Genomic DNA, 18,952 nt, shown 5'->3' on the forward strand with positions numbered 1-18,952 from the left:
GAGCAAGCCGAACTACACCCCACAAAAAGGACCCTCTCTGAATTTGCCCTCTCTTCAGAACAGCAAGATATTTTATTGTTTAAAATTATTGAATTTTTTATGCTTGTGAATACTTTGCTTGTTAAATAAACAGGTTTTTTCTGCTTTTCTTCAAAGAAATCTTTTCCCAAAACAGTTGGGCAGGGACCACTTGAATCTGCTTTCTATAGGGACCCCTTTGAAGTTTCCTCCCAAATTTGCCCTAAACCAGGACAGTTGTTCTCCTTAAATTGTATAATGTTTGAACATTTTTGAAATTACATCATGAAATGTACTTTTCATAGTTTCTTCAATCACTACCAATTTAGAGAAGGAAAACTAATCTGAAATTACAAAGCTGAGCTATTATTTGCAAACCAATAGCATGCAGAGATGGGATGAGTCGCAGGTGATTTGTGCCATCTGAAAAGTCTGTTTGTTTGTAAAGTAGTGCTTAGACTATATCAATGTTCAGCACAGAGAGATGAGCCACCTCAGGGCATATGACCCTCCTTGACAATTAAGATTTGGCAGGACAAATTGCCTCCTAGAGCTGTCTACATCAGTCTGCTGAATATACAGGAAAACCATAAAATCTGCTCATGTTTGAAACTTAACTTTCAAATGACTGCAAGTAAATGAGAGGGTGAATTTTGGCTACAAGGGACAGTTTGCTATAGCAACATGTGTACTAAGAGTGATCACAGGCAGTGACATGAGAAACACACAGACCACAAAATAACGCTCAAACTTTTAGAAGGGAGGCAGACACATATACATATGCAGGCAGATTAATGTCTTAATTGGGCTCATGCATGTATGTTACATATATTGCCAAATTTCGCATCATTACATATGATTTACAGTAAAACAGAAATGCCTCAAACAGTAGAATTAGCAATAGACACTACATTTCTGCTTGGGTGGGTAAGGAAATGCTCACCAAGGTTCATAACATGAAGTGCCAGACCTACTGTGACTTAGTGATTCTAAACACTGTGGAAGTTTAATAAAACAGGGAGTAAATTGGCTTATGTCATTGGAGCTGTGCTTTTGGCTACATGACTGAGCATTTGTTTTGGAAGCTGGAGACTCTGGTTTTGGTCCCAATGTTAATTAATTGTACCAGGCATTTGCAGTGCAGTCCACCAAGGAAGGTGTAAGGCAGTGTCTGGATGTGGATTATTTAAACATTACTGGCTCATCCAAAGGGCTTTAGTGGTCAGGTAATGTCCAGCTGGAGCAGTTAAGGCCTGTGGGTGAAGCCAATTATTCTGCATTTTGTGAAGGTCCTCCAAGTGACTTTGTACTGCTCAGACAATTTTGAACATTTTTTAAAAATTTCATTTTGTAATTTAATTTATTTTTTGAATGTTTTAAAAATCGAACTCTTAATGTCATTATACTGCTGCTTTGCTCTGCCTGAACACTCTGTTCAGGCCACAGTCTGCTCATCCTTGCTTTATCTTAATGGGAAATCATTCTGTTTGAAGCAATGCAAAAGAAAAGTATTATGTGCAAGTTATCTTAATATTAAATGTTTCTCTGTGGAAGGAAGATGTCAGCTCTCCCTCCAAATGATAAATTGAGAAAAATAGTTTCTGAATGAAAACCCAGGAAAAAACCATCTCTCCAAACAATTACCGAGCAGCTATTTTGATTTGCGGAGCTATCAGTACCTCTTTGCATCCTGCTTTAGGACTTCATTGACTTTCTAGAGCAGGTAATTCCACTCTTCACACAACACTCAGGACCACTGATGACTCACAGCCTGTATAGACTGGAGGGTGGTCTGTAAGTGGCACAGGGATTCCCTCTGAGCATGAAGAGTGTTTTCACCATGACTGTGCTGAATTGCAGAACATGGTCTGCATCCAGCTGTACTAGTGGTCCACTGATAATGGTGGTGTCAAGGCCACTGCATTTCCCACTTTGAATAGGGATTTAGCAGGTCTGTAGCTGGATTTATTCCAGTATGACTGGACCCATGGCAAGGGGTAGACAGTAGAATAGTACGTAGTAAACTTAGTGCTTAGACTACCCTAGTCTTTGGGTCAATATATGCTGCATAACACATTGGGTTTCAAAACTATTTCTCACCTGTTGTTCTGACTGTTGAATGGAAGATTGTTATTGGGGTCCTGTTGAATGAAAGAGCCCTGGAGAACAAACTGTTGGTGAAATCTATTAAGAAAAAAATAAGCATGAACCTAAGAAAGACAAAGCAATGGAAAGTTCTTCTGTGGGGCATCACTTGTCTTCCATGGAATGATAAAGCCTTGCTAGAGCCCTCTTTCAGGTTTCCATGGCTGTCTCAGGCTGCCTGCACAGTCATGGCATCTTGTGGAACATCAAACTGTCTAGTCTGGCTTCTGCTTGGAATGTGACTCCATGTGCTGAGAGCTTGCCAGTCTCCACAGACTGCACAGGAAGCTTAAGGGTCTTCCACAGATCAATTTCATTTTGCACTTGTGCTTAAACCCAGTGGAAGTAACTCCAGACGAAAGCTGAGCGTGTACTCACTTGCTGTGACATTCATAGAGAGACGAAGGGAAAATATCTACAGGGAAAAGGAAAAGATCAGAATCAAAAGACTTAAATAGAAGGAAGGAAAGAAAATGGTACAGAAACATGACATAAGAAGGGAATGACATTGGAGATGCAGATGGAAAGGCAAGTGTCTTAACACAGAACATTTTAAAAATACCCTTCTGTTATTGTTTCAATGATCATTTCCCATTTCTTCACAAAGTAGAGGATTCAGTGAAGCAGAACCGAGGAATATTTCTTCTGTTTCTTGCCTCTCAAGTTTCAACTTCTACTAGCAATAAGCAAGTAGGTAACTGGTACTTTTGTTCTGGCATATCTTTGCTGTAGAATAAATTCCCATATGTTAGAAGATTTGTTTTGATTTTATATGCTTTAAAGATATTTTCCATCAATACTGTTCACATTTTAATTACAATAATTACATATTTTTCCAATATTTTTTTGTGCCTTTGATTATATGCCTAAAAATGTTGCAGCTGTGTTTACCTATATCCTTTTTGTCTCAGGCTTCATCTGAAATTAGAATATCACTTTATATATAGCTTTCCACTGGCTTTGTGAACTGTTTTTCACAATACCCCAGTTTAGCTTCATATACATTCATACAAAGGAAAGTACTCAGCTCTCTCAGTTTGAGTGATTTTGGAACAAAAATCAGGATAGGCAGAAATTCCCAGTGTAAATTGTCTGACTTTTCAAGAAACAGCAAAATATGTTTTCTGTTTGAACAACACAAAATATATATACCAGAGAATGCTGCACAAAAAAACCCCAAAAAATAAAACAAAACAACCCCCCCCCCAAAAAAAAAAACAACAACAACAACAAAAAAAAAACCAACCCAGTTTTGGAAAGATACACCTTTATCATTATGAAATACAGTAGGACATATTAGAAAAAAATGTTGATTAAAAACTGAATTTTTATCCTTGCTTTGAGTAATGCATGCAATGACCAAATACTCTTCCATCATCCTTTTCCCAGGGATATTATTTTATCTTCCATGTAGCTGACTATTTCTGGGAAAGAGGCAAGGTGAAATAATAATTAAGTTTTGAACAGTTGACGTGGACAAGAGATCTCTCACTCATTGTCAAAGCATCCACTACCATATGTGGTCTGTAGAGCAGCCAGACATTTGTGGTCCAGCAGCTGCCAAGGATTTCTGATGGATTAGTCTTAGAAGTCTCTTCATTGGGAATTGGAAAGGTCCATGGAGCTTCCACTGTGGCTATTGGAATTCCCTTCCTGCATCAAAGGATTCAAAAGGGCATAACTGAAAGCAATTGTTTCATCTAGATTGCTCTGCTGCCAGCTCCTGGAGGCAGCTAGTAGGGAGAGAAGAGCTACTGTTGTGCTGAGGGATTTTAAAACAATTCACCAAAGGACTTGAGAATCACTCTCTGTGAAAATATAAGAATGGAAAGCAAAGATAAGTGAGAAAGAAGAGGACAAAACATGAACAAGGAAGGAAGAATGAACAAAAAAATAAAGAAATGAGTAATAAGAAGTGTGTGATGAGGACCTCTAGGTCCTAAAGTAGGTGTAAAGGAAGCTTCGACATTTCCTGCTACTATATTTCATTGAAAACAGTTAGCCAGAACTGTATGTTTTAAGCATGCATTGCCTTCTCCAGTTACTCCTGAAATACACAGACTTCATAATCCATTGAACAGCCAGTTAATAAACTGAGGGATGGAGACAGAGTATTTAAGTGGCTTCATCTTCTCTCTCAATTATATAGCATAGTGGAAGCTTTCTTCTGAAAAGTCAGTGGGCTATGGAGCAGAATCACCTTCCTTTATGCTGTGTCTATTGAGTACTGCAATCCTTCTGTACTAAATTTGCCCAACAGGCTATTTATAATAAAATTGCGCATTTTGCTACATTTTTGTAATGGACTTCTAAAGTATTTTCCAGGTCAAAAATGCTTATCAGAGGCAGGGATTATGAAATATTATCAACCTCATGCACTCAGTAATCATGACACTCAAAAATGGTGAGTTTTTAAAAAAATTATTTTCTGATTTGCATTTCTGTGATGTGATTCAACTTTTGCCACAAATGTGAGGGCTAGACTGCTGCTGGTTTTTTATGAGACATTTAGATTTCCACTTAAGCAGAGTCACTTCAGGAGTTACTTTTTTAAGATAAATGACAAATATTTCAGTATTCATACTAAATTAATGAATTGCATAGCATCCTCCTGACTTTCGAAGACAGCTCAAATTGCTGCATATATTTTGTGGACAGCCTCTTATTAGCTGATCATTTGCTGTGACAACTGCAGTTTTTATTTCTTGGACAGATTTCCCTCTAGACTTTTTAACCTAAATACTGATTTGGAAGTTTATTTTCTTAAAGCAAAAATAATTAAATGCTTTTTCGAAGTAACTTAAGTGAAGATGATTAAAACCAGTGAAATTACTTGCATCATAAACTTCAATCAAAGCATACAGAATGTCATATCTCATACTCCATATAAAGGCACATCCCAACATTAGATATAGCCTAAGATAATTAATATTGTGCCGTAATTCTGAAAGTCTGTTTAATTTGCAGGAATTATTTTTTAGATTGGTCTTTGATTCTGGAACATATATATTTTATTTATTTCACAGAACACTAGGAAACAGTAAAATGTGAAGAAATCATTCCTATATTTTATAACTGTGTTGGCTGACTGGGATAAAGTCAGTTTGCTCCAATTGAGATTTCTGATATACTGTGTATTGGATCAGAAGCATTGCCTGCACAAGGAGCAAGCCAAGCCCTATCATTTAAGTGTGGATATTCTTCTTTCAGGAGATCCTTATACAATCATAGAGTTATTTAGGTTGGAAAAGAACTCTAAAGTCATTGCATCCAGCCATTAACATAACTTTTTTATATTCTTATACCGCCTTTGATTTTTCTGAAATAATTTGAACTTTTGGCTCTTATAGCAAATGACGAAACATGATGTCTAAGCTCAGACACCAATTGAAATACTGTAACTGATGAAGAACTGGTTGTAATGATAAGGATGTCCAACAGTTTGGGGGTTCTCCATTTCAGAGCTTCAAAGTTTGAAAGCGTAGATTTTGTGTTATTTTGTTGGGGTTTTTTAGGAGGCACATATGAGGAAGAACAGTCACTAACTATGGGTATCAAGACATACTTGGATATCTGAGGGAGAATTTGGACTCCTGATGGTAAAGAGGAGATTCCACACAACCCATCCCTGTTTTCAGCTAGGCTTAGTGCTCCCTGTAGGACAGAGAACTGAGTCAGCATTGGCAGATGGTGGGTCTGAACACTAAACATCCCATGTAAACTTGCTCAAAGCATTTTCACTCCTCAGGACCTGAGACAGAATTGTTTTGGATTTTAATCTTGGCTGCTTTATATGATCCACCTCAGTAAAAATTGAGTCACCTAAAGGCCTTGCTATAGAGCAAGATGGTTAAATTTAAGCAGCTGAAATTTGAAAAGTTGACCTTGTGCCTTCCTCTAGAGGGACAACTGGGTCCTGTGGGACATCAGGCCCAGCATCACCAGCTGGGCATAGGAGGGGATTGTCCTGCTCTGCTCTGCACTGGGGTAGCCTCACTTGAGTGCTGGGCAGTTCTGGGTGCCACAATGTAAGAAAGATATTAAACTATTAGGGAATATTCAATGGTGAGCCATGAAATTGTTGAAGGATCTCAAGGGGAAGCTGTATGAGGAACAGCTGAGGTCACTTGATCTGTTCAGCCTGGAGGAGACTGAGGGGAGTCTTCATTGCAGTTACAACTTCCTTGTGAGGGGAAAGGAAGGGGCAGACACTATACCTTCTCTCTGGTGACCAGGGACAGGACATGAGGGAATAGACTGAAGTTGAGTCATGTTGGGGGGTTATGTTGGATTTTAGAAAATGATTATTCACCTAGAGTGTGGTTGGGCACTGGAATAGGCTCCTCAGGGAAGTAGTCACAGCACCAAGCCTGACAGAGCTGAAGAAGTATTTGGACAATGCTCTTGGATAACATGGGGGGACTCTTGGAGCTGTCCTGTGCTATGCAGGGCCAGGACTTGGACTTGATGATCCCTGTAGGTCCCTTCCAACTCATCCTCTTCTGCGATTCTGTGATTCTGCGGTTCTGTGATTCTGTGATTCTGTGAAAGGGGGTTGTTGTTCAGCTCTGTGTGTTTCAGCACCGTTTTCATTCACTGCTCCTGAGAGACAGTTGTGTCAGACTTGTAAGGGTGTGATTCAAAAGCTTTCTTAAGAGTGACTGCAATAATCAATAGACATATAGGCATAGATTGCCAATATTGCATATTGATGGTCTTGAAATATTTATCTTTATTAAATATACTAGTTTCACAAGTAGAATATGTGTTCATAACTATAGTACTATGAGGTGTCTAAGGATTCTGGTATTTTCTTCAGCTTCAAAGGTATTCAAGAAGGCAATGCTCCAACCTCAGTATTTTCAGTACGTTTTCTGGGTTAGGGGCAAGATATTGTTGCTACAGTAGAAGAAATAAAACTTCCACTAGATCAGAAGGATTAAGAGAAGTGAAAACTCTGAAACCTTAATTTTGTCAAGAAACTAAGCTGAGAGATTTCTAAAAAGATGCAGGCATAAAACTTTCTAAAACTTTATTTGGGATTTGACATCATATCTGGTACAATTTAAAGCAGTTGTACAGTTTGAAACAGAATTTTTCACTTTTTGAACCATAAAGCTACTGCTCAACCTTCAACATTTCTGGTGAATCAAGAAGTATTTTGGCCAACCGTAGGACATTCCTGTTGGACACCACATATCCTGTTGGCCCAGACTTTTACTGAACACAAAGGCAACATAATGACTGATTATTACACTTCCCTGGCTTCTGCTGGTCATTAACACAACCTCTTGGCCTGCTGATGGTACACAGAGCACAGCTTGGCAGCTGTAGGAGCAAAATGAAACCCATTGTCTGACAGAGGGATAGGAGTGTGTGGAGAAGGCATTTGTATCCAGGTTGTTGTTCTAACAGGCTGTGAGACGTGAGAGATGTTCTCATCTTCTGGTGGCCTCAGCAGTCTACTTCAGCAGCACACAGCAGCATACAGCAAGTCACAAAGCATGTAATTACAATACTACTTGCATCCCTTGGTAATCACACATCCCCCTCTTCTCATCTCATTCACATGTTATCTTGATATCTTGGTGCTGAATATAGGAAAATTTGATTCAGATAAATATTTGAACCTCTGTAAAAAGTAAGACTCCTTTTTAAGTGTCAAAAAAAGAGGAAAGACATCAAGAAAAACAGGAAGACCATCCCAAAGGAGTGGTCATGGGCAGCACCTACACCCAAAGTAATTACTTTCTATTCTACAAGGAAGTGGAAGTTAAAAGAGATTTTTATTGGTGCCTACTTCTGCTACAAGCCAAACATCTTCTACAAAGAGCACTTCAGTCAGTTCCAGAGATCTCTGTAATTTTAAAGACCATTCTTCAACCAATCTGTGTAAGCAAAGAAGATCTTTTCAAACATTGAAGTCACTAGTGAGCAGGAGTAACCTATCTGCTTGATTTTAAGTTTAGAAAACTGATAGAAGAAGAAAACTGTTGTTAAGAAACAAAAAGTACATTAGCAAACAAGAAGCAAGGAAGTGGTCAAGAGAAGAACATGACAAGGTTTTCATTTTCTCCTAACACCATGGGAATCATATAGAATTATCATATTCTAATGGTATTAACAAAAACCAGAGTGTCTTGTAACACCAGGACAGCTCTGCTCCTGAAAACTTAAAGGACTATGAAGGTTATGTTTGGAGCACTCTGTGAAGTCTCAATCAAATTAAAAATAGTATTCCCAATCAAGAGGCCAGACTCAGCAGGGTAGAGAACCCCAAATTTGCAAATGAATGTTGTGAAAGAAAGCAATAAGATTTGAGTAAGGGTAAAGAACATTAATGAGCTTAGACCTGTCCTGGTTTCTGAGAGCACAATATCACCATCCTTCGTAATGGAGGAGGAGGAAACCATGGCAGAGTTGATAAGAGGGTTGCTCTTACAGCTAAGAGTGTGCATTATTGGAGGACTCCCACAGGCCTCCAGCTTCTGGGTGGCCATGGCTTTCAGCTGCTGGGCTCACAGGAGCAGAAAGGACCAAGCTAGGGCTCAGGCCAGTTTGTTATCAAGGATGGGCATGCCTGCAGAATCCCTCTTTACTAGCTTTAAGCTTTCAGAGAGTTCACATTTGAAGTAGACAGGATAATTTTCAGTTAATAACGAAGGGTGGACACATTTTTAGAATGCAGCTGGCCTTTAGCTATTTTAGATATTTACTTTAGTGATGAATTGCAGCCCAGAATTTCCCTTTGTTGATTGACAGGAAGCTAACCCAAACTTTAGATGTTTAAGTTGTTTAGATGAATCCTGCTCCCAAGACAGAAGATTATGAGATCTTTTTGTCATTTGAAATGTGAATCATGCATGTTGTATGGTCTTTTCAATGTCCTTTTATGTGCTTCTTGCCCTTGAAAATCATCCATCATGAACATTTCTGGCCCACATTTTTCAGCTTTTCTTCTATGTTGTTCTCTTACTTTCTTCCCCACAAAATACTCATGTGTTTCCACTCTTGACTTTTTTTTCTAGTACTTTTTTTTAACAACACTGTCCTTATTCTCCGTCTTCTAAACTAAATGGAATGATCTATATGCTGGGGCCAAAGGAGAAGGTTTTCTTTTGATCCAGCAATCGACTCCTCTAGTTCCTTCTGTTGTATCTGGCTGCATGGGTCAGAGGCACATGGTTTGCTTTCTGTTTCTATAGTGCCTGGTACAATGGAGCCTGCTCCATGGACAGAGCTATAAGGCACAATTGTTGTACAAAGAACATGGGAATAATGAATAGTAAATGAAGTAAGAGCTAAGTAAATAGAGAACTATGTTGAGGTAGAGAGGGGTACAGGGGTAGAGTTATGAGAGAAGGCCAGTAACAAAAGAGAAGGGGAGAAAGAAACAGTAAATACAGTGAGAAGCATTGGAGACTGAGGGTTAAAAGTCCAGTGTCACAGGAATGGAATTGACATGGAAAATAAAAATCAAATGTGAAGAGGGGTACTGTAACAAAATAATATTGAAAGGTGAATAACATGAGAGTAATACAGAAATCCCCATAAGGATAAAAAAAAAAAATCCTTAAATATTCAGGAAAAAATGAAAGTAAGAGGGTCAGGAGTCAAAAAACAGAGGCAAACAGGATAAAAAAGTCATGATAGGCCTTGGGATAAACTAATTGAATCCAGTCCCTTAGGAACACAATGCCATAGGCTTACTTTTTTTCCTTTTTTTCCTTCTCTTTTATTTTTTTTCTATTTTAATTTTATTTTTTATTTATTCAAAGTGTCTTGCAACAGTATCTTTATCAGCTTATTTTCCTAAGGTGATGGAATATCCCCCTTTTTCCACCTGGTTGCTCTGCAGTTTATATTCAGAAATGACTGGGTGTTAGTGGGCAAAGATAAAATCCAGACGATGAATTTTGCAGCCTGAGAGTGACAATGTTCTGTCCTGCCATGTCAGCCAGAGCCTGCCCTTGGATGCTCAGCTCTCACTGAGCTGCACGTGTGCAGCTGAGGGTAGGGTTTAGTCCTGCTTTCCAGCATACAATTAACACAGAAGGTCTATACATTATCTCATCTTGCATTTTTATTATTTGCAGCTTATTGTTCAACTGAGCATGTATCATTGGTTAATTAATGCTGCCAACACTCTGCTCCTCTAAATGATTGTTTAGCCTAGAGTGGAATAAAATACTACAATGACTAATACAGTATCATTATGTAACAGAAAATTAAAAATCTGATAATTTGATTGGAAGTCTCAGGTGAGTTTTTTGTATAAAAGTGTTAACCTCAAGTAGCTATAAACAGGTAAATGTTTTATTCAGCTGACTGATAAGGAATAAATGCTTATGATATAAATTATGTATAATTAATACTCCTGGGATAAAAAAATGTATGCTAATAGGTTGTCAGTTAATTAGGAAAGGAATATGAGGTAAACAAAGGTGATTAGACTATACCCTGGGACTATAAACAGAAATTGTGCCTTAAATAATCTGCAAAAAAAACCCCCTCATACATTAAAGCAAATACTTTAGTTTTAATTCAGAGCAAAACCATAATGCTTTATGGAGAAAGGCACAGAGGACATGTTGAATGAAGAAGCAGCTTGTGATAAAAGATCTAGAGGCTGCAGAGTAACTCACTTTCTCTATTCTGCTTTACCTTGGTTTGCATATTGTCATGGTCTTTCCTCAGGTAAAAGAAGGCTAAAATAAGGTTTTTAAAAAATATGGCAAATAATGTGCTGGAGGACCAATTTTAGCTCATAAAAATGACAGCTCTTAATGGCTGGTCTTAAATCTGCAACATGGGAGATATTCCCCAAATCAGTTTATGCTTCTAACCTGCCCTTTGACTCACTGATCCTCTTTGCTTCTGCCAGTATCTTTATGTGATAAATGGGACCATCCTCTTTCCTGCCATTCTATAATTTCATTTGCCGTAGACATTTGAAATATCTTCCCATGAAACAGGACTGAAGCAGAGAAAGACATGACAGAGATGAATACTCATTACAATCTCAGCTAAATCTTTCCTTTGTATTAGAAGGTGACAGATCTGCATTGCCTTCCAAAAACAGCCATCTTGAACAAAAATGAAGATTCATCTCCCCTGTGCCTTGTTTAGGACAGGAACAAAAAGCAGCTATCAAGGGAAGAGTTTAAGAATGAAACAAGTATATATGACACTCTCCTACCCTATATATTACTCTCCTAGCCTTCAGACACTTACAGCTCGTGGGCTTCCTGACCTGGATATATAAGCTAATCTCGAATGAATTGATTCTTCATCAGTCTGGCCATTCCTCCTTTGAATCTATGTAAGCATTAGCTCTTCCTGAGCCCATCCAAGGAGAATGGCATGACCAACAGCAAACCCACCTGCAAATGCTGAGTGGAGTCAGTGCAAGATGCTCCTTGCAATGACATGCAAACTAGATGCCATTGCCTAAAAGAGCATGGCATTATTATGGGTTGAAGAGGGAAGGGAATTTCTGGATTGTTTAAATCTTACTTGAAGTAGGACTGGCTAGTGGGTAGGAGAGGTCTCACTGGAATGAGAGGCTGTCAACCAAATGGGCTCAGTGATCCCCAGATTCCAGAGTCTAAGAACAACTGCTGGTGAAACCCAGATTGGGGGCTACATCCTCCACCAGTGGATTTCCACCCAGATAGCTGGAGAAGATGAACAGGACTGAGCCTCTGTGCTGTTCAGGTGTTTTGAGTGGAGTCTGTGCTTGCATGGGTGTTGTTGAAGGCACTGTTCTCTGTGCTGATCTGTGGGGCCAGCCATATGTCTGTGTGCTTGTGTGCCTTCTGGGAATACGTACTCAGCTGCCTTACCACTGGCTGGACCTGGAGACTCGCTTCTGTGGCAGCCTTGCATCCATGGGGACAGGAGTGACCCTGGGGCAAGAGGACATCCACACGGGGGCCAAAGCTACTGCATTTGATTACCTCTAACATTTCACAGATGCAATCCACAGCCTGCAACAGAACAATTTCATGCCCAGGGGAGTTGCACAGGTCAGGCACACACTGCTGGCAGCTGTTTTTCCTGAATTGCTTTCCTCCTACCTTATTTGACAGCCCCAGGTTCATGTCTCAGAAGCAACAGTGAAAGTTGGCACCTACCTCCTCTCTATGTGCTTCTCAGGAAAGTTCATGCAAACAGTGCTCTGAGGAAGTTATCAAAGTGTGGAGGGATCACCACAAAACAGAGCCCTCTGAGAGTCACCACCTGCTTTCTGCAGCAAACTGCAATTACAGTGGTGGCTATGGTCCAGATGGACACAGCTTCCTCCTGCAAAACACCTCCCCTTGGAAAATGAGTTGAGTTGCCTTAAGAATTCTTTTTGGAGCTTTCTAAAATGACTGTAGGGGAGTCTAATGCTGCCACATTCTTAACTATGTTCTTCAGGTCTCATGAGATGGACTGAATCAGGTCAGTGTTGTTTTCCAAAGGTGCAAAAAAGAACATTATTCTGTCCCTTACACAATTTAGTCATAAAACTGACAAGAAACCTTTTGCAAACATGTTCATCCTGCAGGGGGTGTCATTACGAGTTTCTCAGCGAATTAAAAATATAACTTAAAAAAAATCATTGTGGAAATAAGTGCCTAGTTTCTTATAAAACTCATCTCTATAGAGTAGTGTTATTCCTAGTGAAGTGGCTTAGTAATTTTGGTATGCTTTCTTGTACTTAGGATCAGTTCAGGGAATGAATAAATCAGACCTCCACTGTATATTTTATAGTTGTGTGGGGGAGTAGCATGGGCTGGGGTTGTGGAGGTGGAGCTGAGGATGACCCAGCACTGGCTGTGCCCTCACCCTCAGGGCACAGTCCCAAGGGGCTGGTAGCAGGATCCATTGACACACTCCAACACAGCAAGCTGTGAGTCAGGGCCAGAACACAGGAAGGGCCTCCAGCCTGGGCTAGAAGGAGATGGAGGAAGAGATGGGGCTGGAGATCAGTGCTGCTACACCATCACTGGGAGGGGGACTGAAAGCGCTTCGAGGCTGCAATGAGGTCCTGAGTAGGGTGGAATGAGGTCCCAGAGAGGCTGGGATGGGACACTGCTGTTTGTGCCCTCAGAGCCCTGGCAGTTATATATTGGATGATTGCTTAAATTATGTGGGATAAAGAAGTGCCATAAATGTATTATTAGTAGTAATATTTATATCCTTGTACCACCTACACAGTAACAGACAATAACCTTTCCCAAGAGTAGTAGGAGAAGTGATATCTGAATGATGAAGGGTAGAAGACATCCAAATATAAGCATTTTCCCTGAGATTTTATCCACACAAGAATAAAATCAAGTTTATGATGGCTTGGGTCAAGGTGTTTTTCAAGATATTGATTTTTGTCTCAAGATAATGTGACTTCACAATTATACAGACATCCACACACTGTGATATAGCAAAAGATGTCTAAAACAAAAGAGAATCTCATGAAGGCAGCTAGCTTTGCTGCATGGGGTAGGTATGGCCAAATACCTGCATACATTTAGGCTTTCTGAAAGTGATATTTGATTTCACCCAGATATCAAGTACCACATAAAATGTATGAAATAAAATGTCTTTCAAGTGTAGTATATGACCCCCTTCAGCTCCTTTTAATGCATGGAAGATAGGAAAATACTTTCAGAAGGAAAATTTTTAAGTCATAAGACTTGTAAACATAAGTCAAAATAAAAAAGAAGATATCTGACACCAGGACCTGTTCAGGTTCACATTTTGAATTATCTCAGCACCACAAATTAATTGTGCATTTCCAAGATTGTTTTTGCACAGTTTATATGCCAGTGACTAAGACCATATCCATTTTCTTTGTCTGGATAGGCTGAAGATAGGAAGCACAAAACATTTTGCCAGCCTTAAATATGGAAGTTTAAAATTACCAAATGTAAAGCTCTAGCAGTGGGCTTTTAATTTGGCTCAAGCTTCCAGAGTCTGGCAGGCTGATGAAGTGCAATTGCCATGGGTGAAAGCAGAGCATCAATTAACAGACACATGCAAGGTTGGCATCTACCAAAAATTCACCCTGAAAGATTTAAAGACAAATAACTCAGTGATCAGACACACCTGGAAATCTTGGAACAAACTTCACAGAGTTATGAAAATTAAACCCACTAAAAACTTCCAGTTGAGTATCTGGAACAATGCAATGAGGAAGCCAAGGAGGAAAATGATACTGTGTATTACTAATTGTAAATAGCAGATTATTTATGGACAAGATTTTAAATTAATTTCTAGTGATACAAAAGACAGTCAATGTTACAGGTAAAGAGCACAATAGACAGTCTGTGCAAAAAAGGGTCTGAATCAAAGATATTGATGTCTGTAAAAGTTTTTTCATTTACTTCAAAGTGCTTGGAATAAGACTAACAGCTTAAGAAGTCAGATTAAAGCCTTCACAGATGTACAGGGGTCTCTGGCTCCCCAGATGAGTTCAGCATATATTTAAAGGCATTTTACCATTGAACAAAAGGTAAAAGTAAAAACAAGTAAAAATACTTGGTGTTTGCATTAAGATGATTCAGGATGTAAATCTATTTAAAAACACCGAATCAACGCTGATTTTTTTTTTTAATTTTTGATGTGTCTTTTGAAGGTTTTGGGGTCACAAATAAAATTTCCTAAGTAGAAATGTCAGCTCTGAGAAGTATGGGAATACTGTCTTCACTGAAGTGAATAACTGCTCCCCACCACAAATGGTTTTGTGCATTTTAGTCATATCTTTTAGACAGTATATTAGGAAAACTGTTAGAAATTAAAATGTACTTTCAAAGAACATATTTATATGATCAACTTTCTTGTTATCAGAATAAAGTTTATGTGGATGAATTCTTGAAAGGCGAGACCAAGCATAGAAAATGTCTATTCCCGATGAAAATGTTACCAGACATTGTTCCTTTGATGAAAATGCAGAAACTTCTTCATTATGAAAGACAATACAATCTGTTAAAGACACTGATATATTTCAGAGTTTTAAAACTACTTTCTAATTGAGTCAGTATTGCTTGGGCTCCAGTTCAATAAAGCACTTCAGAGTGTATCAACCTTTAAGTTTGGCAGGGTTTAGGTGCCAGTTACTTGATCTTAATCATGAGCCATTAATAAATGCTTAAATGCTTAGCTGAACAGTGCTCTTTTTAAAGCACATCAGACTGAAAGAAGCCCCAGGAATGTACCCTTTTCATACTGGTTTTCTCCCCTCTTGCTCTTGCTGAAAATCTCCTCTGGCTTTCTTTTCTCAGTCTCTCCTCTTTTGCTTGGGTTACAGTGCTGTGACCTTTATTCCTTCCCAGCATTTTCACTCACTTAAAAACCTGTTCACATAAGTTGATCATAGGTTGTTTTTATGCTGTATCTAATTAAGTGTATACAGGTACTTTTGTCTATGCAACAAGTTGTAAATTCAAGTTTAGGAAAATCTACTTAGAGCTGAACCCACCAGGAATATATTATGTAAAAAGTAATTGTGATGGTTGTTTTAGTATTAATTTTAGCCTAGTAATGCTATGCATATGATACTGAAGATTTAATTCACTCTATCCAATCTCTAGCAAATTCTGGATTGGCAGTATTATTTGAAGTTTCTCAACATGTTATGGTTGAGATGGTTTGAATTCTCTTTAAATGAATTGCTCTGAGCAGAGTCTCTTGGGGAAACTGAAGATGACAATTTTTGAGACATTTTAGACATAGATAAATCTGTCAATTCCAAAGTAATTTTTGAGCGGGCCAGAAATTTGTGGAAGGCTGGTGTGTTATAGCTGAAAGTATGGAAGGGCACAGCCCAGGTAGGCATAAACAGGTGCAATCTTCTTGAAGTCAGGAAAAATATTCTGATTTGAACCAGTTGAGATCTTGCTGTCTGCATTTTGGCTAAGGAGGCACAATTTTTCTGGCCCAGAGATTAAATTCTGACTTTGAAACAACTTTTTTTGTGGGAGTAGAAACCAGGTGTTATTTCCAAAAGAGCTTTGGATTTCATCTGTACTTAGTCATCCTGTATTTGAGAATATCTCTCTGCTCTTTTCTTGGATAGGTCTAATAATTAATACTCTGAAATAAAAGGTGGTTTTCAATTTTTCCATTTCTTTAGCTGTATAGGTATGGTATGATCTATGACTGTCTTTTATTTGTAGGTCTGCTTCAGGAGAAGGGAGAAATGAAAGGAAGAATAAACATGGGGTAGGAGCAACAAAATAAAAGAATATTTAAATGATTTCAAATGGATTGTAAAGTGTTGAATCATAAAGGACTGGCAAAAAAGCCCTCTCCTCATGCGGTCTGGCTAATATTAGGAATTATTGCCTCAAACTCTGCAGGTGTGGATCCATTTCTTTCATTGCTAGCAAATGGGGTTGAAACTGCCTTTGACAATGTAAAAGCTGCACAATCCCTGTGCCCCAGGGCAGACAATGATGTTGGTGAGATGCTGATTTTAGGATAGAAAATTACAATGGTTATAGGGTAAACAGCACCTGGAAGTTTACTAATGATTTTTTCAATTAACAGCAGCACTATGGTCTGATTATTCATGCATGCTTTCTATGAAAGGAAAGAAAAGAGGCAGATGTTGAAAAGAATCATCAGTTGAGGTATATTTTAAATTTTTTTTTGTAGCTGGAGGTAGAGCCTCCTTTCTGTTATCACTACTTTTGATAATGAGATACCAAAGCTAGTAAATTAAAACTTTTTAAGAAATTTAAAAATGCTTAGCCTGTTCTACTTTCCCATTAACTCCAAATACTCCCATGAAATGTGCATAGAAGTGGACAAGTATGTGTATATGTGTGTAGGATCTTTACAAAGACTGTTCTCTGCCTGTGGCTTGATATGCTGTTTTGGCATCCAAGTAAGAAAAAAATAAAAACATCCCACCAAAACTGCATGGCCATGCAGTTCTTCAGCTTTAACTACTGGATCATCTATGATAATAATGGCTGGATCTCTCCCCTTAGAAGTCCACCAGGTGTGCACCTGCCAGGTTAGTTATTTTAGAGTGCTGAGATTTAAAAACACTCCACCATCTGCAGCATAAATTTAAAAGTACAGTAAGGCATACTGGTACCTCATATATTTTCTCTCTCTCTCTCTAGTCATCATTTATTTTCACAGCTGTTCTCGACCCACTGCCAAGCAAAGGCCTCTTCAATTTCTTTTCTATCATATTGAGGCATAGTCAGTATCTTAACAAAGAACAGGTGAGGCAATGACCATGAAATACAACCTCCTTTTTCCTTTAACCCTTTGTAAATTACCGCAACTAAATCTTTTGGAAGCCTCTGAAATGTTATCATCTTTTCACCGCAATAGGCTGTTGCACATTATTCTTACAGGACTTCTAGCCTGATATTGCTAATCCAAGAAATTATAGCAAGAAATTCTTAGGAAACTTTGGATGTTCATGCTGATATGTCAGGACTCAGCTTTAGTGGGGTTTGTTGGTCACTGATCTTGTGTTTGTAAGGGCAGGTAAAAGCATGCATGTTTTGTTCTTATCTCTGGTCAAACAGCTCATACAAAAGGTGTAAAAGACCTTGCCATGGGGTGAAGTTGATTTTTTTAGTACTAGCTAAGTTATTGCTGGATATTTCAAACATTTTTGGTATCTTCTGAGGTATCTGCAGTGCTGGGTTACTGCCTCTAGTCTTGGAAACTAAGTTGTCTTGGATGAATCCAAAACCTAGCTGAGAAAGATGTCAGGCACAAGGCAAGGAATCACAGACAACCCTGTACCAGAATAGGCTGATGAGCTGCAAGGCAGGATTGGCCCCCATCACCCTGCTGAGAGGGCAGCAGTGATGAAGAGGTGTCCTGCAGAGCGGGCCATGGGTCTGACATGACCCAGGCCCCTCCTGTGTCCTAAACATCCTTGGCTGGGCAGTTACCTGTAACTGCTGTGATTCAGCCCAGGGAAAGGGCTGGTCTTGTGCACCTAACACTATGATTTTTCTTCACATTTTTGACAAAGAAAGGAAAATGCTTTCTTAGATTTCTTCATCTCCTTACTTTAATGGACATTTTGGCTCCCTAATTACCCTGGACTCCCTTGGGTTTTTCATTTCTATTTCAAATTACAACACTTCACATTTTCAGGTTTAACTTTCACATGTGTTTAGAAAATACAAATAAACATTTATGTATGTAATCTATTATTTGTCTATCTAAACCTACTCAGGGACAATCTGAGAATATGAGTGCATATCTGAGAGATGTTGTTGTGCAAGTGAGAATGCCTGACATTGCTAATGAGGTCAGCTGTAATAGTTCAGGTGTGCACGTAATTGTCCAGGCATTGGACAGGTTCTTTCTCAGTTAAAATTTGGTGCTGTTCTGGCCCAAGAGCATCATGCTTTTATGAGTTGAATATAATGTACATTATGTCTATCTAAGTACACAATGCAGCCTGAAAAAAGGCTGAATAATATTAACATTAAGACACTGAGACATCTAAATACTTAGACTTTCATTTACATAATCCAGTTAAACTGGAGATATACACACGTGTATATAGTATGGATAAAAAGATCAAATAACAAACTTTAGTGGCTCAAAATTCAAGACAAATGAAGTCACATAGATTTCAGGCAGTGGTCTGAATTTAGTGAACTGCTTCTTGGATAAAGAACCTTGTTTGTGCAGGGGCAGATGTACAAGGGGAGAAGGTAGTTGTGGGAAGTTGGACACCACCCCACTCCAGCCATCCACATTATGTGGCTGGCATCTTTTGTAGTCAGGTGAAGAGAAGGTAGCAATGTGGCTGTGTGGT

The 18,952-nt window shown here is 38.8% G+C and overlaps 1 protein-coding gene across 1 annotated transcript in view; it reads left to right on the top strand.

Moving 5' to 3' along the window:
- LOC115494734 (uncharacterized) overlaps window positions 1–18,952 on the top strand; it is a 405,288-nt gene that overhangs the window by 382,709 nt on the left and 3,627 nt on the right. The gene's annotated exons all lie outside the window — the stretch shown is intronic.

Source organism: Taeniopygia guttata, chromosome 3 (assembly GCF_048771995.1).
Source record: "Taeniopygia guttata chromosome 3, bTaeGut7.mat, whole genome shotgun sequence".
In the NCBI taxonomy this organism is placed as follows: domain Eukaryota; kingdom Metazoa; phylum Chordata; class Aves; order Passeriformes; family Estrildidae; genus Taeniopygia; species Taeniopygia guttata.